The sequence below is a fragment of the Lepeophtheirus salmonis genome, chromosome 6, assembly GCF_016086655.4.
Source record: "Lepeophtheirus salmonis chromosome 6, UVic_Lsal_1.4, whole genome shotgun sequence".
Classification (NCBI taxonomy): Eukaryota; Metazoa; Arthropoda; class Copepoda; order Siphonostomatoida; family Caligidae; genus Lepeophtheirus; species Lepeophtheirus salmonis.
Genome location: NC_052136.2, coordinates 24,020,000 through 24,047,275, shown reverse-complemented (window position 1 = coordinate 24,047,275; position 27,276 = coordinate 24,020,000). Strand labels below are relative to the sequence as shown.

The 27,276-nt window shown below is 32.1% G+C and overlaps 1 long non-coding RNA gene across 1 annotated transcript; it reads right to left on the bottom strand.

Annotated features, from left to right (window-relative positions):
- Window positions 1–18,653: 18,653 nt before the first annotated feature.
- Window positions 18,654–19,708, bottom strand: LOC121120535 (uncharacterized). Its single transcript, XR_005865092.2, has 3 exons — window positions 19,613–19,708; window positions 19,277–19,510; window positions 18,654–19,227 (listed from the first exon to the last, which is right to left on the bottom strand). It is a non-coding gene; the product is annotated as an uncharacterized lncRNA (long non-coding RNA).
- Window positions 19,709–27,276: the final 7,568 nt, after the last annotated feature.

The window sequence follows — 27,276 nt, the reverse complement described above, 5'->3', positions numbered from 1 at the left end:
TGTTGGGGTAATCGTAAAGGATGGAGAAAGATTTGAGGATGGGTCGTGAATCCGAAAAAAAGAAGACAGCACTCATATAAACCTGACAGAGTTAAATGCAATTGTCACAGGTTATTTAATTCCTCAGTAGTGAACTTCTTTCCTACTACACTCAATTATATGTTAGACCAGATTGAACATTCGTGTGTGCTCATAAAAGACCGAGAGTTAGGATTAGCTTGTAGGATTAGCTTTCTAGCTTAAGGATTAGCTTGTAGGAAATTTATAAAGCAACATAAGTTCCTTGGAAGACAGCTCAATGATTAAGGACAGTTTGAAGCTGTGAGAAAACAGGGGAGTCTGCTGGGGGTGGGCCGGAGGGGCTATACGCCCCCCCACCACAAAAGGATTATTTTCTTTTTACAAGAAACTTTAATATTGGAATTTTGGCAAAAAATATAATATTTGAAATTTAATATATTTTTTCAAATAAGCTAATTTTTCTGAGAATAATTAAAGATTTTTAAAATTTTTTTCCAAAAAATTGAATATTATAAAATTTATTTTTCACTGAGAGTTGTGCCTTCACTTCTTCCAATTTTCCATTTTTTTTATTGTCTTACACCCCCCTACTTATACTTTTACTTACTCTACGTTCGATATAGATCAGTTGTTTTTGATCGAACCCCAGGGGTTTGGTGAGACAACTCTCGTGGGTTCGACAAGCCCTCACATCCACTGACGCAACTATCGACTGAGGCTGTGAGATTAAAAAAAAAAAAAAAAAAAATCTTCTCTGTGTTAGCTTACAAATATTTCGTTGCTTAGTAAAAATATTTTACACAAAACATATACAGCCCATTCGTATTACTTGTTACCTTATACTCCAGTTATCCAGAATTTGCTGCAAGTGAGCAGGCCACATAGCTAAGCTTTGATATATGTGCTGAAGGGAACTAGGTGCACTCATTAGTGAACTTTTGACTGTAGTGATTGTACGTAATTTGTTATTTTCTTTTAATCTATCAATCTCTTGTTACGAACTATGTCGAGCAAAACTAAAAAGTAATCTTACGAATAAGTGCAATATGAATTCACATGTATAAAGGAACCAGATAGGAGTCAGCGTCCTCAATGCATGATTTGCACTGCGAAGTTGAACAATTCAAGTTTAGCACTAGCAAAACTGAAGGAACACTTCCTACAGCTGCATGGAGATGGATAATAGAAGAACTCCACATTTGCTGAATTCAAGGTGAAGAGAGCCCGATTGGATAAAAAGGCTACTCTGCTTGTTCTCGGCTTTGTACCCATCGACAAACCAATCCTCATATCATTTTACGAAGTTGCCTATCTCATTACCAAGCTGGGCAAACCACATACCACTAGTGAAACACTTGTAAAACCAGCTACTTTGAAGATTGCAACATGGTGGAAAAGCTGCTGCAGAAAAGTTATTAAAAATTCCTCTTTCAAATGACATTATCTCCAGAAAGAATATAAGAAATGAACATTGAGCAATGCTACCTTGCTCAAATAGTTGTTGATCTGATTTCAAGCCCTACAAAATTCAGATTCCAACTCGATGAGACTACTAACATTTCCAATCTAAGCCCTCTTATTGTATTCGTGTGCTATTTGAAAGACGACGAGATAAAGGAAGATTTTTTATTTAGTGAGCCTTTTACAGCAACAACCAAGGCAGTCCACGTGAAGAAACTCGTGGATAACTTCTTCAAAGACAATAATCTTTCATGGAATATGGTTTCTACAGTTTGTTCGGACGGAACTCTTGACATATAAACGAAGAAAAGGAACAGCCTCTTTTACGAAAACGATATTAGAGTGACACTTGCCAAGGTGAAGTCACACATTTCTGAACTTGCGTCAGAAAGGTAACAGCAAAAGACATATTGATTTTTAATATTATCTATTAAAAATATAAAAAAACTTGAATGAAATATAATTAAACAATACTATGAGCATTTTAAAATTTGTAAAAAGCATGTTCACATTCCAAATCCCGGAGAATCCAATTTTACCTATACCGTACTCGATATAATTCGAATCTGGATCCAAGACCTGTCTTATCTTTATTAAGCAATGCTATAAGCTTTTTATTATCCAGATAATCTAGATTGTTTTTTAAGATCCATAAAAGTTCGAGTACCAAAAAACCGTTTGGGTCTCAGAATTTTTGGACTAACACATGTTTACTTAAACCATATCCGGGTACTTCAGATACAGTTCCAATGTCCATTCTATCTCTACAAGCTATGTTGGATAATTACACTAGTAAATGACGCTCTATGACAACTGGGCATGTCTTCCCTATTGGACAACTGGTCATGCCTTCCCTATTGGACAACTTAATCGCTTCATCAAAGTTGTGAGTACTTTATCTTTATTGTGTTTTTATTCATTCTTTCTTTATAACATTGTCAGTGCAGTTGAGTGGGTCGGGTAGACGTAGGAGAATATCCTACAACAAATAATTTAAAATTGATGAATGTGTAAGTGTTTCTTAGTTAAATGTAGAAAAGTTTCTTATGAACCCCTTAATTCTTTACAATATCTCCGAAATGGCTGCTTACAAAAATATGGTGAACTATCCAAAAATATGTTTGAGATGAGTTGGATTCGTTAAACATTGACTATTGTGGATTGACCCCACTTGTGAATGCCTTTGAGCAAGGGATTAAATACTTAAGTACATGGAAAGCTTCTTTCAATCATGGTGTTCATGAAGGTAAGACCATTGAGTTCTTATACTATTTGGAGGAGCACAAGCTCCAATCAGGCAACCTGTTGTGTTGATAAACATACATTTTTATGACAAATTCCTGTTGGTAAACTCATTACTCAAACTCATTTGTTCAATTTTCAAAGAGTAATAGTTGCTGTAGTTTTTTTAATAACATCACGTGGTGTTTCATTTAACTCTTCCATTTTGGGTTACATTTTAAGTACACAAAAATTGTAATTGAGGCTAAAATTATGGACTCACTTCACGTTCACACCTCAAAATCTAAGTAGATATATTTTAAAAGGTTATCTAAAGTAAATCGTCCAAAAATAATTGAACTAATTATTTAAACTGATAAATTTACCCTTCAAAAATGAAGTATCAACTTCTGTTCGTGCTTGTACAAGATTATATAGTATCAGTTTCATTCAAATGATATTATTTTCATTCAATAGTATTAATCTTGTAATAATAAAATAATTCATTCATTATGGTCAACAAGTGTGTTAATGTTGAGTGTCAAAATTGAGCCGATAGGAAACTTCCTTCAAGTGTCAGACTACATTGATTTCCCAAATCTTAAATTGATAAAATAAAATAATAATGTTAAGTAATATATGATATAATTCTAATGAATGAATAACCCAGCTTGGGAAGTAACCTTCAAGTGAGTAAGGTATTTACACACGGTTGAATGGATTTGGAATCACATCATCCAAATGTTGGATTCAGACACAGGATCACTAAATCATATTTATAACTAGGAAACATTAATTGCTTTACGTTCGTAGTCCAAATGAAATCGTTGTTGTGGATATTTTTTATGGATTTATAACTTATATTTGATTTCAAGATTGAAAATCCTTTTTCGCATAGAAATGTTGATTTGAAGTTAGCCGCATATTTTTATTTTGTTTATTGAATAACAAAATTTTATTCCGGCTCCACAACCCAGATAATAATTATTTTTCACATATATTTTTTTAAAATCTAATATAATTAATAATGACAAAATCAATTTATTGTTTATAGGTACATAAGTTTAATTCTGATATTTTAAGGAAATTTATCTATTTTTAAAGATTCTCTTTTTCCAACCGGATGTATGTTACTATTTTTAATTAATGAATAATTCTTCATACATATATTAATATTCTATATGCTGTTTCCATGGCAAATTTTAATTTGTTGCACTTACATTCTATACAAACTCTGTTAATAATTTTGGACAATTTTGCAAATGAATTTTTATCACTAGATTCAACTTTTAAACATTCAAAGGATATTTTTCCAAAAAGTAGATTTGAAACAGAAGATTTTAAAATTAATTTTTTACAAATCGAGTTATTCATTATTTTTTGATTAATACTTCTAGTATTATAAAATGTCAAGTTACCTCGAGATACTTGTAGGATGTAGTCCTCAATTTTTGATTTATTTTCAACTCCTTCTGAATTTCTTGACTTACAATTATCAAATTGACTCACATCCATTTGTTTGGTGGCAAATTCATGTTTGCAAGAAGCACAATGTATTCTTTTTTTAAACTAAAAGTAACATAGCCTGCGATGTGACAAATTAAACTTTTTTCAGTTTTTTTTAATACTTGCTTCGTCACTTTGAATTAATTTTAAAACTTTTGGAATCAGTGGATACATTGGAATCTCTCGTTGTATTTAATTCCATGGATATATTTTTTATTTCTTCTAGATTAGATTTTCTAAGTAAATTTTTTAATCTTATGATTTTTCCCGATTTCAGAATTTGACGCACAGAAATAAAATAATTTTGTCCAGGTATTATATTCCAGGCCTATATTCACGAAAGCGAAATTCAACACCATCGCTTTGAAATTTCGCTGTTAAAACATAATCAAATTTTAATTCGGACATTAAAAATCCAAGAAGATCAGCAATAGAGGCAGTAGAGTGACTTCGGGTCAAACAAGTTTGTTTTGAAAATGAATTATTCGGGAAATCATATTTCCACTTTTTAATCCACTGTGAAAATGTTTTAGATACATAAGATTTTCTTGACGAATATTACTTATTGGAAATCTCGACTCATTTTTTCCCCAAAAAAACTTATCTTTGACATTAAATATATTAAAAACCTATCTAATTATGTACAAAAAATTCACCGTATCCATCAAAGAGTCATTTTTATTTTTTTTAATTTATAAATTAAGGCATTGATTGTAGATTCATGGAAAACTTTATCTGCATGTTGTACAGATGTTTTTTCCATATTTGATGGATGCAAATATTTATGAGTTAATTTGTGAGCAAATCTTATGATTTTATTGTTATATAAATCTTCCAAATGAGCATAATTCGGATTTCCTATTAATACATTTTCAAATGGCGGATAACTAAGTTTTTTTAACTTTTCAAAATTATTCCGACAATTTTTAAGCTATGTACCTTATGGAAAAAAGGATATATTCTTTTTTTGGAGTTTATTGGATTCCATATTGAAGTCGAAAGGCATCCATTACACATATAATCAACAATCATTTTTCTGTTAATTGAATGATTGTCAAATGACATATATATGCCATATAAATCTAAATTATCCAACATTTTTCAAGTTTTAATAATGATGTCATATTGACAAGATGCTGACAACTTATCAATTTCGATGAGGGTAACTACGTCCTTGTATCGAGATGTTAACGAAGAAATCATCAATGTTAAAACTGTTCTACATACATTCCCATCAACTTCTACATAACCTTTTCCACTTGCAAACTCGAATCTTTGACTTGTATAAACTATAATTTACAAAAAAAATACTAATCTTATTAAATTTACAAAATTACTTACCTTCATCTATCCTCAAATGAACATATCGTTGGAATCTGGATAATTATTTTATTCTTTGTTTTAAGTGTATTTTAGAAGAATCATTTATTCCACATTCTACACTTAAAAAGCTAGTTATTCTCATCAGATAATTACTACGAGGTAGCGATAAGAATTTTTCTATCACCATTGTACAAGTTTGGTGATGTTCTAAAACATATAGCAGCCAATGATAAGAGCTTATTTGAGTATTTCTCTTTATTTTGAAATAAAAGAAAGAATTTCTCTTTTATAAAATTCATTTTAACTATAAGGGTATCAGACATTTCTTCTTCTAATTCACGCATCAATTTATCTATTCTATTAATGGATTTGGATTGAGATGACATACACAAATTGTAAGCAGTAAGGAAATATTTTATTTTTAGAACTAGAAAAAAAAATCCTCCAGGGCATAAAAATAAAACAATATCTTCTGATAATTTCTCTATATGACAAAATAAATTAAAAGTTAGATTCCGAATTTTTTTATACCGTATGATATTTCTGGTACACCTTCCATCTTTGAGATAAAATAACATAAATTCTGTTTTGTCAATGAAACGGATATCTATTGGAAGTTGCAGATTCATTGCCTTAAAAATAATATCATCGAATGTCTCGTCTGTTGTGGTTTTAAAATTTTTTCTTAACTATAGGAATATTTTTTTCGCCTGTCATAGGATTTTTAGTATTTCTCTTCTTTAATGGTTTATTTTCGGTAGAAATGAAGGGTAGGCCTCAGGCTTAAGTCTTTGTTTTTTCTGTCCTTTAGGAGTATAAAAATAATCTCTTTCATTGAAATGTAATGAACAAACTACAGAATTAGACATAAGTATCTATGAGGATTCGTGACGGGTCATGTTGATCCATTTATGCTAACGAATTAAGAATTTGGGCTCTATCGGCTCAAGTTCGACACCCAACATAAACATACTTGTCTACCATAATGAATAAATTATTTTATTATTACAAGATTAATATCTATATATGAAATTAATATCAATTGAATGAAACTGATACTACATAATGTTGTACAATCACGAACTGAATTTGATACTTTATTTTTGAAGGGCAAATTTATCAGTTTAAGTAATTAATTCAATTATTTTTTGACGATTTACATAAGAAAACCTTTGAAAAAATATCTACTTTGATTTTCAGCTGTGAACGTGAAGTCAGTCTATCATTTTCGCTTCAAAAATAATATTTGGGGATTTAATATGCTAACCCAAAATGGTAGACTTAAATAAAAACGGTTCTAGGTAATTTTTTCCCTAACATTTTCACCCCCTACATTTTTTCCGCGAACACTTTTTCCATTGGTAATTTTTCCTCGATGACATTTTGTCACATGACAACTTCGTCGCAGTTTTATATTTTTCTATTATCGGTTCGAACTTTACAATTGTACTTCACTCAGATTAATTATATAACTAAGGGAGGAGAAGAATAAAAGGAAAATAATGATGAAATAATTAATAAATAACAAAAAATTAATCTGTAATCTTGTCCTGATTATACTTTTTTATTTATAAGGAGAAGGAGTAAGGAATCACGGATCTGGAACGATGAGTCTATTTCGAAAGAACTCATTGACTTGTGGCACGTTAATGCTTGTGATTCAGCTTTGTAATGCCCCATTTTTGAGGGATAACATAAATAATATTTATGGGAGATTATGTGCATATCTACTAAAGTTAAGGAGAATTCAAACCACTTTTCCTATTAGATTATGGAACGTTTATGAATGAACAAGAAGTTGAAAGAACAAACAATAGCATTCAAGGGTTTCCCAATGTATTACAAGGCTCAATCACAAGCATGCACCTAAATTTATGTTAAGTAACAAATTGTAAAAAAAAATATGAGGAAAAGGCATCTTTACAAAAAGTTTATACAAAGATATAATGAAAGACTCCAACGAAAAGTTTTAATTTACAATCCAATCGAAAAAATAAAATATATGAGAAGCATTGCCTGGAATCTCCATATATTTTAAAATTTTACCATCAGTTATGTATTATGTATTTTATGTGTCTTCTTATTTTAATAATTAAAACAATGTATATAATCGTTATTATAGAAAATGAAGGATAAAAAAATGATCTTATCAGAATTTTTGATTTATATTAATTATAACTAATGATATATATATATATGTATATATAAACAGACATAAGACAAACTTCTACAGAGCTGATCTATAAATAGATGGCTTAAAAATCACGTTGAATAAAAAGTAATAAATTAAGTATTAAGAGATAAAAAGTCGTACTCCACAACGTAAGAGTGATGAAAACATGGTATCCTCCAGGGCAGGTGTTTTTTCCTATGAACAATGGTCCAAACAAGGTTGACAAGATAACCCTCTTGATTGAGCATGATCGAGAGAGACAGAGTTCCAAGAGGGAAAATCGGTTTCTGAAGAATGATAGAGTAAATTTGGGAAACATACAAAGAAGATCATTGATTAAGAGATAGTCCATCATGATTATTTTACCGACCATCTGGGATAGAGTTAAAGTAGTTTGCCCTGATAAGATTCTTTGGTGATTTCCAGCTTGAGGCGGAGTCCACAAAATGAAAGAATTAGTAGTAATATCGTAATAACTAATATTAATAAAATATATACTACAGAATGGGATAATACTAAGCCCAAGTGAGATGAATTCAAGAAAAGAGATGCACGTTTGTGGGCTATCTAATCTCCATTGATAGTAACAGTAGATACGATAGAGAAATACACCATCTTCGGAAACCGCTATGATTCATCAATAAATATTCCTCTCTTTCTATCGATAGAGCTTCCTCCATTTCTTCAAGCCTCAACTAAGGTCACTACTATTATTCATGAACATATAATTAGGATATTCCATTCCTTTCCATCATATGATATATTATTGTTACTCTGTGTGAAGTTAAAAAGTGAAAAATGGTCTACTTGATAAAAAGTAAGCGACAAATGTATATATTCCTCTTCGCAAACGAACGTTGTTCCTGAATACATGAGGTAGATTCACAAATAAAAAGTCGTTTCGTCTAAGAATTAATTAGATTAATACATATAATCTTTTATCAAATAAATCAGTTTTCGTTGCTACGTAGATATACTAAAGATGATTGCTTATGTCAACATATGTCTTTTCTGAAAAGACTTGCACTTCCCATGTATATAGTGCTCCCTGGATCAGACTAAGGCTAAGTGAGATGAATCCAAGAAAAGCTATGCACCTTAGTGAGCTATTTAATCTTGTTAATAGTAATAGTAGATCCTTTCTTTCTATCGATGGGAGTTTTTTCCATTTCTTCAATCCTCAACTAAGTCACGAATATGATTAATTAACGTGTCAAAAGTCAATGAGCCCTTTCCAAATAGACTCAACATCCCAGATCCCTGATTCCTTACTCCTTCTCCTTATAATATATAATATAAACAGTACAAGATTACAGATTATTACTTCTTTATCATTATTCCTTTTTTCTCCTTTCCTAGCTATATAGTAAAGTTCGAACCAATAATAGAAAGACATAAAAAGGGGACGAAAATGGCATGCGACAAAATCTCCTCGACAAAATTACAAGCCAAAAAAATGTAAGCTGAAAATACGTAGAGGGCGAACATGTTGGCGGAAAAAATACCGGGCCCCCAATAAATGTATACGTTTTTGGGGAAGCAATTGCACAAATATGGTTTATCCCAGCTTCATAAAATTTTGTCAGAGGATATATTATATCTTTTGAAAGAGCATAAGAAAATTTATAATAAAATACTTAAAAGAAAAATAGTGCTTAGTACATTAAAGATATTTAAATCTTAAAAATCCCCCCCCCCCTCTCGTTTAGAGAAAAAAATGGGTGAGACTTGTAGTCCTGTAACATAACTATTGATTAGGGCTAATTGGGTAATATGATCCCTTGTGTAATTTTAGACACCCTAATTTACACTTATCCATTCATTCTAGAGTTACTTTGTTTTGACATGTGACAGTAAATGACATGATATTTCAGCCATATTGTATTAAAGCTAATCCTGCCTCCCAAGGGAAGCAGGTATGTATTTATTATTCTTACTTTTTTTTCTTCACAGTTTTTTAAATTGCACTCTCATTAGGATTACCTTTGTTGTTCAATCAAAGATAAAATAATAGACATAGAATGCAATGGGGATAATTATGTATTAATAAGCATTAATTTTTAAGATGATAAATATAATAAAGTATATAAAATAGCTTTGTGAGGTAATATGTTACACACTAATTCGGACAGTTTTTGCCATAACTTAGTGGTTGTCTCTGATATTGTCATGAGACTTCCAAATCCTCAATTTCTAGGAGGTGCATCCAGAGCTTGCACAACTTTGAATTTTAGCTTAGGTTTATCAAACTTTTGCAAAGTAGGATGTGAAGCTTGAAAAACGCTTGTGCTCACGATTTATCATTGTGTTGTCTAAGTCATTTTATCATTCATATAATACTGTTTATACATTATCACCTAATCAGTAGCTAAGTAAAATCAATAGTTTCATTTAAACAAATGACCTTTTGGTGGTCCATATTATCCTTATAATAGGTTAATATGGGCCAATTGCAGGTTTTCAAAAAAAGTCAAGATTCTATTTTCTAATTATCCCCCTCAATTAAAGCCCATTATCCCATTTGTATTCATTTGAAACATATAACATTGGAAAACAATTTTCAGAAACGATTGCAAAAAATACTTAGCACAGTTGGAGATGTAGCCTATCTAAAGCCTAATGAACAATTCTTGCTCACAATATATGGGTTATGATTTTATCAATAATAAAATATATGTATGTTAATTTACGTACTTTATACTTCTTCGTGAACAAAGGTTATTACTCATTTAATTATGATTTATTTAAAAGTTTTACAAATCTTTCAAATGTTACCAATAACTTTATTTATTTAAAAAATATTCTATCTATTATTGAGTAGTTTCTGGAAATATTGTATCATAAAATGTTATGTGTCATTATTATTGAATTTATTTGTAAATATTCAATTAAGTATGGAATAGTCATAAAAATATACAGACCTGAAAGATTTTCTTGGGTCCTTTACTAGTTTATTTTGTACTAACGGTAGTATTCGGTATTACCCGGAATTATTAGGTGTCAACAGACAGAAAAACTTTTCTTAAATAATATATATGATGCAAGTAACTCCACAAGTGAACCTGTGTTTTACTTTCCATTTTTCGTTACCACACTCATACGAAATTATTCAAATCAATTCATATGTATTCTCGCCTCGAAAATGAAAAAGTAATAATATGTGTTTGAGGAAAGAAATATTATTATGTTGGGATTCCTGATGAGTACTTAAATCTTAAGGACGCTCAGTAACAAAAACAAACAAAATTCATTTCAACATATTAGTATATTCCTTTCATTATAATTATTACCTATTTAGATTCATTGTGAAAATTTAAAAAACATGCATATTGCAAGCAGGGCTGCAGATACGGTACATAAAATGCCCGACTCAGACTCCAGTATTTTGAATGTCACCGACTCCGACTTGAATACACATTAATTTTTAATCATATGTTTTAAAGCCAATATAAGTACTATTGAGTCTATTTATATATTAAATGACTGTTTGTGTGTATGTCCTTCAAGCATGGCCGAACCAAAGGATGGATTTTGCTGAAATTTTTCATGTAGGTTCTTATGGGTCCAGAATCGGTTCTGATAACATTTTCTTGTATATCTTCCGGGCCATGCCGGCCTTTAAATAGCATGTTTAGCACTTTACCTCTACAACCTTAGGGCCGGGGTATATTTTGGGAAGGTTAATTTGTACTCAGGGAAGGGACAGCGGAGAAATTTAACTTGCCTTGGGCCCAGCAATGAAACTGCACAACCCGTGGGTGTGAGTGTATTCTAGCATATTGGAAGGGGTTTTTGGTGCTTAGAAATGAGATAGGGGCGCAGTTTTAACTTCCTTGAGGCTCGTTACTTTACCTGAGGGTGGTAATGTATTTTGGAATATTAGGAGTGTTTTTTAGTGCTCAGGGAAGGGACGGCGTATAAGTTTTACTTTACTCTGGTTCAGAAGTTCACCTGCACAACCCGTGGGCGGGGCTTATTCTAGCATATTGGGAGGGTTTTGTGGAGCCTAGAAACACAGCCGCAGTTGAGTTTTAACTGTAATTTGGTCTTGTACTTCACCAGCACAACCCGTGGGCGGGGGTGTATTATAGAATATTTGAAGGTTCCAGTGGTGCCTAGAAATGCGGTGGCGGCAGATTTTAAACTATATTTTGGACCTTCCATTTCACTTGTACAACTTAAGGACTGGGTTGTATTTTGGATATTATAAGGTTTCCTTGATGCTGAAGGAAGAGGCGGCGGATCGTTTAACCTGAACCGTACCCAGCAGTTCACCTACACAACCAGTGGGCTGGGGTATATTGGAAGAGTTCCTTGGCGCTTAAAAACGCGGTGGCCCTTGATTTTAAACTGTATTTACAACCTGAGATCCAGGGTATATTTTGGGATATGTTAAGAGGTTTCCCAGATGTTCAGGCAAACGGCTGCGAGACTACGAGTTTTGCATCTGACCCAGAATGAAGCTACTACTTCCTCATCGCGTGAAAGACGAATGCCTTTATATTTGTATACCCATACTCTTAAAGGCAACTTATGAATAATTTTTTTAAATTTTACAGAGGAACGACAATACACACAACCTCTCACTGCAATGTTACACTTTACTCTGATGACATTGAGTATTCACAAGTTTAATTAATGAACTAGCACGGCTAGTGGGTCTGCTCTGCCCAATATAATAATTAAGACTTTAAAAGTGTTTGGAATTGTGATTGTATGGACTAGAGGGCACGTTTGAAATTTGTTAAATCAACTTATAAATTAGTTTACTTAATAATTTTGTTAAATTAGTAGTTCTTAATACCTATAATTTATTACCATTGAGAAAATAACTTAAAAATGCTCAATATAACGCTTAGATTATAAATAAGTTTTGTTTACAATAATTATAATATTTTTTGTAGCTGGAGTTGCTACACATTTTTCGACTCCTGACTCCGACTCTGATTGTAAGAATCAATCATTTAAAAAGAAAATTCAATTTCCTACTATCACATCAGCTCCTAAGCCAAACCCTGTCATTTCATATTCCTCTGCGGTGTTGTATTTTTCCGTTTGAGGCCAATATGAAATATTTTAAGACATAATTTACATCAAAACATTCCAAGTTTGCTTATTAAGTCTCCAGATTTGAGTCAACATTCCATATACGGCATGTATTTTTGACAATAACTTTTCCACTTAAAATATATTTAACTTCATTTTTAGTAGATTCATTTGGTATAATTAAATAGTTTTGAAATCTCCTTTTTTATTTTTTTTTCTATTTTCTTCATCAATCTGTTTTACTTTAAAATATCTCTTCAATAATTACTGGAGTAGGTTTTTCCTGGCGTACCCGGGACATTAAAAAGTAATTCAAAACTCATATGTTTCATATACAACAAAAATACGACCGTAAAATTCTGCGAATTATTCTCGCTGCATGTTTCTTTGTGTCTTTGCACACTTTTGTTAAAGGAGATTATTAGGTTTCGAGAAGAAAAAATAAAATATTCAAGTTGAACTGTTGTTCGCTCAACTTAATATTATTGTCATAAATCCTTTGTCTTCTTTTATCTTTTTTTTCTAATCTCTAAACTTTATCATCTCTGAGGTGCCTCTAATAGAAAAAAAGATCTAAATTTGACCTCATATTCCAAAGGTTGGCCTGCATTATGGAATATGATATCAAGACCTTTATATCTTAGAAAAATAGTTTTTTCAAGATTGTTTCTATTTAAGAAAATTACAAATCTGGAGGAGTCGGCTTTTACATTTTGTATCTCAGTTTATTGATGTTATACATTAAATTGGTGGTCATACATACAATCTTTACCAAACAGCTTTCCCTTGGTTTCCTCCAATTTTTCAACGCTGCCTTTGTAGAAGATGTAATTGATTCCAGGAGGTGTAAATTACAATGCAGCTCATTCAAAGTTTTACCCTGCTCCTTATTTATTTTCCGAATGGCTGCATGAATTGAAGGGCATCAATCCAGGGCTGTTAGTGAACTTTTCAACATAATCCCAGACGTAGCCATATAAAACCCAAGGCTATAAGAATATTAATATAATATGATGAGTAATTTATCACCTTTATTCAATAATTATAGCAACTGCATCTCACCACTCTCCTCAGTTACCATTGTAACAGTCATTGATTCATTATTCTCTTTCTCTTCCTTTATTTCTTGATATAATTTATTTATGGATAAGTATGAATTAAATAAAATTCAATTTTAGCCTTAATTTTTGGATGCTAGAGCATTTTCTAAGCAATTTAGAAACTCGAAAATTAAAATTTCTTCTAAATGCTTATTTAATCAATTTTTTTAAAAACTTAATTGTTTTCAGTAAATTTCTCGAGCGGACAATTCAATGTCTATTCACTCCAGTGGGAAATTTTGACTGAAAAGGATTGATCCACCACTCATTTCGAACAAAAAAAAAAATTATTTTATCAGCATCGGATTTTATAGGTCGAACTTATCCAAGCACCTGTACTTTCATATATGATTCTTTATATCCTCTTGAATTGAAGTGACTTCGAAACATTTATTGATGTATCTCATGTGATCACTCATCTAATCTTTCAATCTTCTTTTGGTTTGGCTGTCGAAGATAGTACTTACAAGAAGATTTATCATTTGGATACATTTTTGTTCTTTTTTCTTTATGATTTCATAGTTTATTTATAGTTTTATATTTAGACAATAGATTTATTCAGTTCAAATTATTTCATTTTTTAAGTAAATTTATTTTTAAATCTGTATATTTATATTCTTATATAATATCATAGTTTTCTTTCTAATTTCTTATTGTAAGCTTTAAACAAGTGCTAATAACATTTTATAATTATTTTCTTGTTGGTGTTGGGGTAGATCCTTCGTTTGTCTTCCACGACTAGTAGAAGACATTGAATTTGTTATTAACCCTACTATATTCTGTGATGAGCGCTACTTCTCTTTCAGCAATATCATTACATACGTGGAGAGAAGAATCTTTTTCTGAGGCATCCATGTAGTTTTCCCTCTCATTCCAAAGGGCTGGGTAAACTTCTAAAAGCTATCAAGCAGCTCCAAAATATCCATTTTTTTACTTCTTCGTGTCTATATCTTTAATATTTTTATGTATAAAATCATTAAAGTTTTTGGCTGCCTGTGCTTAACTTCGAAAGAGCTAAACTTTTTTCGGGAAGCGACAAATACTCTGACAAATACCATAAATGTTTGGACAATTTGTATGATACAGATTTGAATATATGTCGATTATTTGAAGAATATTCGATTAACAACTTCGTTCGACTGAGTTTGTTCAAAGGAGAATTGGAGGCCTGAGATGCATTGCCCCAAGTTTTTTACTCATGCAATGAAAACACAAACATCACGTAATCCTCGTTTTTCCTTTGGAGTCAATTTGAACTCTTGTCCAAATATCCAAATCTTGAGACTATATTTCACTTTCGAAACCCAATGTATATGGGGCCATCAGGACTAGTTGCTAACCATGATAATAACTCAAATTTGAAAGACTTCTTATTTTGCGTACTTTTCAAACTCTTCCCTCGCAATCTGCTCATTTTCAAGTCCATATTTCACAGCCTCAATAATAGTCAGACTCTTAGTGTCCAGGAAATATTTAAATTGATGCTATAGCCTTCCAAAATCAATCTTATGTACTAAACTAGCACTGAAAATTTTTCCTTCTCATCTCACCACGGAGCTGATGTAGGCCTGATGAACCCATTAAGATCGAATGAAACTTTCCCAACATGTTTGTTCTTGCTAAATGTATGCACATTTTTTTTTTCAGACAATCCACAATTATAATTGCAGAAATATTGCCATGAAGAAAAATAATGCATTCCTAGTCTTTGGATTTTGTGAAGAAGAGTAATATTGTGCGCCAAAATCATGACTCCATAGTTTATTTAAGACAGTTTTGATCAGTCTTAGGTAATCCCAGAGTGCTTATTTCTCTGAGATGAGCGTGGAATCTAAGTTTAGAGTCCAATATAACCCCTAGATATTTTATTTCTTGAGAGTATTGTATTTGTTTGACACCTATTGAAAGGCTTGGCCAAAGCTAAATTGAATGTTTTGTTTTACGTGTGAAGACTGGGTCCACTGTCTTGGAGGGGTTAAAAGCTAGAACATTGACATGACTCCATTGATTATCAATCATGAGAGCTTGATTCATAATATGAACCATACTTAGAAGATCAAGTCCAAGAACGATGAGGAGTATATTTTTATAACGTTTTATAAACCAGTCGGTTCGAACTCATTATATAAAGGTGCAGGTCTTTGTACAGTGGCTTGAATCTTTTAAGCCGTTTAGGTTATACCAAATTCTTGCTGGGGGTCAAACAGGCTCTGGTCTATGCTCATTCTGGAAGTGCTGTTGGGCCCATGGATCAAGCCTTTCCTCCAGGATGGTGCTGATGTACTCATTGGTGTTGATCTTCACACCAGCCGGCACAAACACCAAGCGGGACTTCTCTTCCTCGGTCAAGCTGCCTAAACCCTCACAGACTGTCGCTTCTACACTTTGTTGAATCCATGGTAACCATGCTCACCTTTTTTTTGCGAGAATCCGATCATTTTGGGATTAAAAGCCTGTTCCATAGTGAAAATCTTTTCATCACTGTACACAATATCGGAGCCATGCCAGTCCACAGTTTCTTAAGAATTACATTGCTTCTCTCAAGTATTTTAGCCTAGACCATGCTTAATAGGGGTTGTTATCTATTTTAATTTGTGGGGATACATCCCAAGGTGATCTTGGATAAGGTATTTCTTTGTTATTGCACCCATGCTAAAATCCTTGACCATCTTAGTGAGTTTCCTTCTGGGATTTCTTGCAATCGTTCCCTTGACGATTCTGGGCTTCCTTTTTGACCTTGGTTTTCCTGATCTGGGATTGAGTCTCCTTGTAGCTATCAATGGTTCTCTTGTTGAACATGGGGTTGACCTCCAGGCTCTTCGTGTTCCTCAAGATAGATGGTCCAGATTTGCCCTTCGGGTACTTCTTGATTATAGCCTCTCTCTTGGCTTCCATTGTGTATAACAAAACTGCCATGTTATTCAAAATTGTTTATTTTGATCTATCTTTGACGCAACTAGAGTTTAAAAATAATATCACGTAGCCTTACATATAATTATATTTTATAAAGTTAATTGAACACGTTTTTCCGAGGAACCTTGTATGTTTTGACGGTTTTATATAAATTGAAAACCTTTTACTTCTCTCTAATTCAGATATTCCCGCTATTTTTAACAACATGCCGTATTAATTAATAATTATATTCAGAGTGCCAAATACGAGCACTTTCTTTGTTCAATATAGGCTTGTTGTATGAATCAGTTTTGTACTCTAAAAATGCATTGCTTTCCTATTTCTAATGTTGAGGTTGAAAGAACTTTTAGTGCAACAAGATCAATAGAAGAAACATAACATTAAAATGAAGTGAAATGATATTTTTTGAAATATACTAATATGAGCTTGCCCGTTCCACAAACGATGAAGGTGTTATGACTTATTTCAAGGACTCCTGTAAGCAGGACAAGACACTGCGCTCACACTTTTCCAATATGGGTCTTTGTTTATTCTATATTTAATGTCTCTCTTCAATTGTTTTCCTACAAAATAAAGAGTTCTTAAAAATATTTTGCTAGGAAAAATCATCAAAATAATAAAGATGAGGCTATACATTTCTAATAGAAGTTGTATTTTATTAGTACTTTAATCAAAATAAACATTAAAAACAAATAAAAAAGAAAAGGCACAATCAAAAAGTACAAAGTTGGACCAAGTCTACAAGTCATATGATTTTGATTAAAATTTAGCTTTTTTTCTAATAGGTTTTGAATTCTTAGCTGCCATTCTCTATTTTGTTAAAAATCGGATGTCATCATTCCGTTTAGCACTTAAATTGTTACCCATGACATTAAACTAAGCAAATGAAATTCTTTGAAGAACAGCGGATGAGGAGTGTTCTTCCTTGCACTTTACTCCCACAACAGCGATAATGTCAGAGTTTAAACTGACCTGCATCCTGTCAATGAATGGGGTAACAAATGAAGCTTGAGGAATTGGGGGTGCCAAGTAAACTGTCTTTCTCTTCAGGAGGAGCTGTGATGTAAGATAACATGGATTGAGCATAAAGGCAGGAGAGGTAGAAAAGGTCGGATGGAGTCGACCATCCCCCTCTGCTCATTATGTCGATGAACTCTTTCAGGTCTACATGCTGATTGGTTGGGCTATCAAAGGTTATTGAGTCCGGAGGTGTGTCTCAGATGACCATTAACTCTTGGCAGGATGTACAGCTGATCTTCTTCAAAGAAAAACCAATATACCCAGCAACGAAGTAGAGAGCATCCATGAGCTCAGCTTTTACTATGTCTTCATTTAGTAGATCTTTAATTTTTGAAGCAGCCATACCTGAAAATTTAAAAAAGTCAAATATTGTTATGATATTATTATATTGTAAAAATAAGTAATACCTAAATAAAGAAGCCCACTATTAACAAATATCTTATTTACCTGAGAATTTGTCAAGACTCCGAATACGAATATTTTTCTCTGCTTCCAGGATCTGTCTCACACTGATGTAGTAGATACATTCACTTAGTTGTCTGCATCAACCAAACCTTATTTCGATGGGATCAGACTGGAACATGCCGAGGAGCACATAGGAGAAGTCTTCGTCTAGGAGAATATACTCTACCAGATCTGCTGCAGCAAAGTACGTCTGCTTTGTTGCTAGGAAGGTTTCTGAAGCCAGGTCTTTTACTGTTATGGCACTTGATGAGAAAGTCGACAATCTCTCAAGAAAGAGAGGCCAAGTTTGTTCTTTTCAGAGTTGGGTTCACGAAGCTCATCTCTCTTTTCGTAGCCAAATCCAGGTGTCTTGACGTTTAGGATATTCCACATAGACCTGAGCTCACATTCTCCCACATGAGTGCGGTTGAAAGAAGACAAGGTGAATATTATCTAGCTGTTGGTTTTGGTGAAGAGGAGAGCCATTTGCTCATGAATGAAAGAGAGCTTAGAAGGTTGCTTAGGTTCAATCTCTGAGGAGTTGAGAAACTTCACTAACTTGTTGAAAATGTCTTCCCAGGTCTCTGTTTCATTCAATTCTTCTTTTGCTCCCAGAAAGGAAGCCAAATTGATGGCTTGAATCACAGTGTTGACCTTCCTTCTGAGGTTATGTGTGACACCGTCTTTTTGTCAATCAACACACCAGAGTGGTACATTTTGAATGACATCCGTCTCAAACTTGATGCTGGCTACTACTTGGGGCCCAATTTCTCATCATGGGATAGCTTCAAAAGGGCAACACTTGGTTTTGTGATGAGGATGAAGTATGATGGGAGTGTCTCCTTGGCCAATTTGTCAACAAGTTCTTCCACAGAACTCATTTTATTGAACTGTTGAGCCCTACGTGACAGCTTGAGTTGGCCTTGATGAAGCTTTAGGAGTTGAGAAGGAGTTGGGAGAGTTTGCCATAGGGATGGTACTACATCTGGTTTGAGATACCTATAAAAGAAGGACAGTTATACGCATCAAAAGTGAGCAGCTGTCTTACCTCTTCTTTAGAGCCTTGTCAAGGGTCTGACTTCTTTTAGACTCACAGATGAAATCAGATTCGTTGAAATGCAGGGAACACAGCTTTGTACTTTTGGATGGTGCTAATCTGTCTTCTTCAGATCTGTTTCTCTTGGAATGGCTCTCAGCAAGGCGGTATCAAGTCCGGGTTTCTCTCTTTGTTTGGCCACAGATGGATCGTAACACGGCTCGTTGTCATAGCCCGTTCTACACCCTGTAGCACAACACTTTGTGGGCATGATTGGAATTACAAAACACAATAAAGATGGCGTCCACAAAGTAACTAATAAATATTAGTTATTACTTGTTATCTTACCAAACACGTTGCATTGTTTTTTTTCAATGGACCCATGTTGCACGCGTATTTGAATTCATGTTTGTGTGTGCCCAGTCCTGCTTACAGGAGTCCTTGGTTATGTTATGTGCAGTAATGAAAATTCGGTGTATGATTTAGGTGGTCCGTTTTTTTTTTTAAAGAATTGGTTTACTGAAGAATGAATTTTATTTTTATTAGCAGTTGACAGTATTATTTCATTACAGAGTAGTGAACATACTTAACTAAATAGATTAAATCATATTCAAAATCTTATTGAAAAATCGTGTGGCTCATAAAAGACCTGATGATTTGTTACGGAGTTATCGTTGCAAGTCCTTGTTGGACTCAAAGTAAAATTGAGGATCAATATCGGAGTAATTATAGAAAATGTCCTTGTTTATATCCTTTTCTTCTTCCTTTCTTGTCACAGCTGATTGTAGCTAATCTAATGAAAGGTCATGCGCATTATTCCTTCTCTCCTCCAAAAACATCCTTCAAATTGTCCGGTTACCATGTTGTTTTTTGGTTTCAGGAAGTATACTTGAGTACTCTCTGACTGATCTTTGGCTACACACCCTCGTTGCAATACCTCATTTATAGTTACTTTCTTTTTTTTAAATTTTTTATTATGAACTTTTTTTCTCTTCCTTGTTAACATGAGTTTTAGATTCCATATGAGTCATTCAAGTCTTACTTTATAGTTTATAATTATATAAAATAAGACTTGATTAAAACACCCAGCATATAAAAAATAAGAAGGCAGCGAACATGTCATGCGCCAAAATTAAGCTGGGTTACCACATCTATCATACATGTACACGTAATACGTGTATAGACAATTTTTTCTAAGAACCTCGCATATTATGATGTTCTAACCTCAAAAAAATATCCCTATCAAAACAAAGAGGTTTAGTAATTTCAAATGTTTTTTGTTTGAGTAGATTAAATACCATGATTAATTAGATTTGTTAAAGTTTGAAACATGTGTTCACGCATGATAAATGTGCTAGCCCACTTTTACTTAGAACTTTTCAAACTATTGAAAGGTTCCCTGATTGCTTGGAACACTCTTCCATAGAATCAAAGCCATTTTATTAAATACATATGTATTTTCTGTCTGCTTGTTTGTTTACTTGTCTGTGGAGCACTCATCCTTAGCAACAAACGAGTTTATCAGTGGCTTAGCTCTCCATATTAAAAAAGAAAAGGGAATTCGATATTTAAAATAATATATGTATCTTTAGATATGGCTTAGCTAAAGTTGAGTGCACCTTATTAAAATACATACGTTTAGAGTTGTAAATCTTAGGCATTTTGTGAGTGTTTTGTTGTTGGCAACCGGAACAATATTTTTTATTTTCTCAAGCTGTCATCATGTTTTTGTCTACTCATGAAAAACAGGGAGCAAGACTGAAGATTTTTTGCAGGAATCATCTTCCATAGTATTAAAGCAAGTGTTGTCTGTTGTTTGACGCCTAATAACTCCTGAGCAATGCTTGCTGCTACCACTAGTGGTTAAATATATTACTATTTCTAGTATTTGGAATAAAGAAAAAATATGTTTGTTTAATGTGCAACTCAACTCTTTCTGAATACTATACCTGCTATGTTGATATTATTTGATATAAAACTCCTCACGGAGGAAAATTATTATTAAACATTATTATTGCTCCCTCAAGTAAAAACAAGAATATACAAAAAATAAAAAAAAAAAAAAAAAATAATAAATAAACTCCCCCTATAGAAGTACATTCTTTCATTCATATATAAAAACAACAGCCAGTAATGGGATCCTTGAAACTCAGCCCTCCCTTGGTCAGAATAGTAAATATAGTAATAAAAATACTTACAAAAAGTAGGAAGTCAAGAAAGGATTGTTAATAATAAAAGTGTGTCAAGTTAGAGAAAAAAAAATAAAGAAAATAATAAATGTCAGGTTTGAAGATTTTATATCCCTCCAAAGTATGTTGAATGTAAATTTTATATCTGTTTTATTCCCTACTAGCGTGAGAGTACTCGACATTGCTCGGGGACAAACAGACACACATACACTTCGAATTAATAATACTTAACATTTATACAGCTGTAGAATGGCAACCCTATAATATTATCAGTCGAGATTTTAGAATGAGGTAATCAAAGGGAGAGGGTAACACTTTTATTACTTAACTTAGGCTCATTTTAAGATGGAAGAGGCCAATCAACTGAGTGTCATCGATCTCCCCCGTGGCCAAGTACAATCCTTAACCTTCGCTAAAATTGTGGGAGTACATCCATCCCTAGGAAGTTTTGGACTACTTCCTAGGGGTCCTCTCACGATCAAGAAGAGAATACCAACTATCTGGTCCCCTACTGGGAAATTATTAATTATTTAATTGGTCGTCGTACTGTGATATTCTTCCTTTAAAGGAAGCATTATTGCCTTTCTGGTGAAAATTGTTTTAAAAATGCATTATTAAATATATCTACAATAATATAATACATGCCTGGCCGTCCTTCCGCAAATAAAAACTCATAACCAGGGTATTAATTTCACAAACGTAGACAAATACATCCCTAAGACATAAAATAAAAGTTGTTTAGAATTCTGAGTTAAGTAGCTAAGGCTATGTTTTATTTTGTACAGACTAGATTCCTGGGCTCTGAATAGCAAGTTGGTTTTTTCGCTATTAAGTGGATTTTTTTTCTCCATATAAGAACATCGATTCCCCGTGTCTTTAAGTTTTTTAAGGTATGGGACGTAGATTCGAAAATGCACAAAAAAACAGAACAAAACGAATTACTGTATTAACAGAAAAAAAGGAGATCGTATACATTGAATACTGTTTAAAAAACGGAACTAAGAAGATGATAAGCGATTTTGTCTTAGTATGTATTAATAAAATAATTTGTAATAAAATATATAATACGGGTACATCCTAGTATTTAAATAAATATAGATATTTGATTATAATTACAATATTTTTCCTGCACTAATGATATTTTAAATGTAAAAGTATTTTTCCTTTATAGGAGTAATTCATTTTATCTCTCTAAAATCATATAATAGGCATTTGATATTAACCAAGATATATAGAGACGCTTCTTTGAACCTACCAGAGCAGAAGGGGCAAAATGAAGTCACAAAAGAAGTCCTTGGTTTTAAAAAATAATTTGGTTTTAATTTATCTAAATATATTACTAAATAACATTGTAAATTGAGGGCATGGTAGTTTTTTGTAAAAATGGCAAATATATTGAAAATAAATAAAAATTATTTTTCAACCCTTGAATATCTTTGGTTTGATAGAACTTACCTAAAATTGTGTGTTTAATAATAATATAAAATATTAAAAATAGATCTTACCTAATATTTTTCTGAATTATATACGTAAATATCATAAATCCAAACATCAAATAAATGTTAAATCATTATTAACAAAAACTATTAAATTTGGTGCATATAAATGTTTAAAAAAAAACCAAAAAATTTAACAAACTCAGAATTTATTTTAACGTTAAGATGAGTTTTTATTGGTTTCATCTTAAATTTATGTTGATTTTTTATTAGTTTAATATTTTAATTATTACTAAAGTCCTTAATCTAGAAAACTTTTTTTCACTTATGAGGGAAGTTTAATTTCAAATTCTAAATCATATTTTTCAAGATGGTTAAGTTTTTCTATGACATATTTATTTCTTCGAATTCCATCTCCATGATTTAAAAAAAATTATATATTCATGTTTACTAAAACTTCTAATAGCAGGTCCTAGGGTTGCATTAATTCACATTTAGATACACTTTGGAGCTAAGGAAATATATTTGTAGAATTCAAGTTATTGTTTTTTTTTATTTGTAAATAAATGAGGGCACTCCTCTTGAAATTTGTTGGTAATCTAGTCACACATAAAATCGTCTTCAAAGTCTGAGTCTTGGATTGCTTGATTTGTTAAAATAATCCAGGAAGATAATCCTCAGCTCTTTAAGCAACACAAGATTCAAACTACATTTTTTCATTGAACCCTCGAACCTGTAATGAATTGCCCATCTTCAATATGATCAAATCCGTTGGATTCGTCTAATGTTGCTCCAGCTCCTTGTCTACTGCTACATTGAACTAGAGTAGATGGGACAAACAACTCAACCCAAGTATAAGAAGACGTAAACAATTGAATGCATATAGTTGGATGGTGATTGGGGCCACCTTGTTGACGCAATCGTAAGAAATTTTTTTCATGAGATTCTTGATAAGAATGAGAATTCATTATAAATTCAATTCCATTACGGTCCTTGAGATACGGAAACATTTTTATAAGAGTTTTTTTGTCATTATAATTCCTTTTAAGAAAGACCAAATATGTAAATGAGTACCTAATTTCCGTAATTCGCCCATTTGTCTCATGACTTCTTCGTGTAAATACTGTTGTTCAAGTAGATAAATTCCACCATAACATTTAAGTTTTTTGCTATCGTATTTTTGTCTGGATGAAAAAATAGTGTACCACTTAATGATTAAATAGATAAATTGATATTGTTTTTTCAATTTGGGCTAATGAGTTTTATGAAACTCGCCACTTGATGACTCAGTATTTAAGTATACAGGTTGGCGATCATTTCCTTGTGAAAAAGCTTTACTTTATACAGTTGTGTAAGTTGTCCTACAGATTGCTCACCAAGTAAATTTTTAAACAATTCTGTATCCAAAATTCCTACATTTGGAAGTCGAAATTCACTTGAAAGTAAATTGTTTCTAACACTTTCTACCTTTATTTACCTGGATGAGTAAAATATTATATATTTTTTGATATGCACAACTTTGCCCAAAGTCTTTAATTGATGAGCCCCATATCGCTTACTATCTGTATCACTTTATGACAGACAGTTCTTCTCCATTTCCATTATGTCTTAAAATAATTATATATATAAGTATATGGCTACTTCCATGGACAACCTAATCCACGTGCCGATATAACATTTAAATGTTTGAATAGACCAAATACTTGATCTAATGAATGATTGTATTAAATGGTTTCAGAAATCAAAAGATGAAACCGTTAGCTTAAAATTGTGAAATTTCTTGGATGATTTCCCCCAATAATAAGTTAACATTTGTTTTACTGTGATCTTTCTCATAAACATCACATTTGAATAAATGAAATGCGTAAGGTCTTTTTCTTTTCTTCTTAAGCTTAAAAGCTCTTTTGCTCCGGCAAATTTGAAGTTTAAACTGAAGTATTTCCTGTCAACATTTTTGATGAGCCCATTTTTCCTGTGACGATGGAGGTATTACCCTAAATATTAGAAAATAATTCCACAGTTGATGCATTCATTATACCCGATTTGATTCTTTCGTTTCTTGCACAAAATTTCAATTGAAACATTTTTAATTATTTGTTCCTTTGTTTTTTCAAGTCTATTCACAAGGTTAATCTTATTACCAGTTACTGATAAGCTGTAGTCTTTTAGTTCATTTTTAGATCCTTAACCCTATGGCGAATAACAGAAGGTTATGTCGGAGACTCCAATAAAGGACTTTTTTCCTTTTGGTCTGCTCTAAGAGAGTCTCTGAGTGCTTTTCATTTTCAATAGATTTTGAGGAATTGATAATTGGGTGGGGTTTAGGTTTCAACATTTTTTTAAAATTTGGTTTAGGAATCAACTGATATATTAATGTGTATGTCTTTAACGAGTCATCACTGAAATAAATGCTGCATATAAATTATTTATCAATATTAAATGGATCCTTCCTCATACAAAATTGATCCTAATTTCTATTCAAACGAGGATCAGTTGGAAGGTTAAACGCATCATGAGAACTTGGGCAATTGAAGACAGCACACATATTTTTGAAAATTATTTTTAACCTTTTCGGGGGTGTAGATGAAACCGAATTTAACTTTACCCTTTCATCAATAATCAATGATTCTATGGACATCTTACACTTATGAATTAGCAATACTAAAGGAAATAGTAAATTAGTAGTAAAGTGTTATCAACAAGATTATGCGGCTGATGTTCTTTTCAATGGAAGAAGGATATATTTCTCCTAATTATTAAATTAATTGATGTGATGTATTAGGTAAATATTTAAAAAAAAAAGGACCTTAACTAATTAATTTTTAATTGTAACTTATTTCAATGCGATTTATAAATATATTTAGTTAATTTAGTAAACAAATTATGTTTTATTACAAAGGATTTCTTTTGTTACGTCATTTTATCTTTTCTGCACTGGTAGGTTGAAAAGAACGTCTTTTGTACTCCTTATTTCTATATATCTTGATATTAACAAGGGTCTGAAGTAAGGAGTACGATATGTCTGGCTCTCATATTCTCCTTGCTCTGTTTTCCTTCGACAGATATCAACTCCAATCTGGGACTAATAAAAGAGGAGACTGATCACTCATTTTAAATCACAAAACCTCTCTATAGTTAGAGCCAAAAAGAGGTAATAGTAGTTGCAGGCATATTTATTATAAGTTCATCTTGCAGGAACATTACTTGAATGACTTCTGTCCTCTTCAATGTTCCAATCTTCCAGTAGATAGACTGAAGAAGCGTTCTGCTAAGTTTACTTTTTCTATAGATTTCGGAGCCAAAACTTTATTGTCGAGTTTATTTGCAAACTTTAAGAGTAAACCTTGTTCCTTCTCAAAAAGTTGAAACAAGTGCTTGAGATTTTCTGTAGAAAATTCTTCTTCTTGTGTTTTTGTTTATAAAATTAGTATCAAATTTTTTAAAAGATGGACGGTGTCCTGGCTTGGACATTGAACGGAAAAACGAACAGTGTTCACTCTTTCCATTCATTATTTGAATAAATGAACGACTAATGGAAAAAAAAATGAATAATGACCGGGGGAAAATATGAACGACGTTTATTTTGAAGTTAATTTTCTTATTGTCCAATATTTCGACTATTTTTTCCGAAGATTACTACATCTTTTTTTTCTTAATTATAATTATTATCTTTGATGGTGGCTGAAATATAGTTTATTTGTCTAACTTCTTTTTTTTTTTCAATCCGTTGCTTTGTTTAATTACACCATTTACACTGGAAAATGAGTCATCCAAAGATAGCATTCAAAATCACAAATATGTTGTAATTAATCAATAAAAGGTATACTGGACGTTAATGCATTTATTTATCTAGTATCTTGTAAAGTTTTTATCCAATTTGTATACCCAAAGTACATAAATTCAGCTTTCAGTTATTTCTTTTGTTGTTAGTTTGCACTTTTTTCTTTTTTGCACAAAGGTCGTAATTGGCAGTTTTGCCTGTATATTTGAGCCTAATGCCTATTATTTACTAAAATGCAATCTGTCTTACATCCTTCTGATTTAGTATTGTATTTTTTTTTTTTGTGGTGCTTTTTTTTAAAATTCAAGAGCATTTTTGGTTAAACCCATTTTATTTATTGTTTTTGGATGTTTTGTTAATTAATTATGGATATTTGAAATGTCTTTCAGATGTCCAGTTCCTGTGTTCTTTAAAAATAAAAGTTTATTGATTTTTAGAAAAGGTGTACTTGCATTATTTTGTCATTCCTGTTATATAAGCCGAAAATAATTTCAAAATCGATTATCGCAACAATTTTTGGGGCAATTAATCGCACAGAAAAATGTGTTATCGTGACAGCCGACATTGAAGACAAATCTAACTTATTTTTTAGTTGACGTAATAACG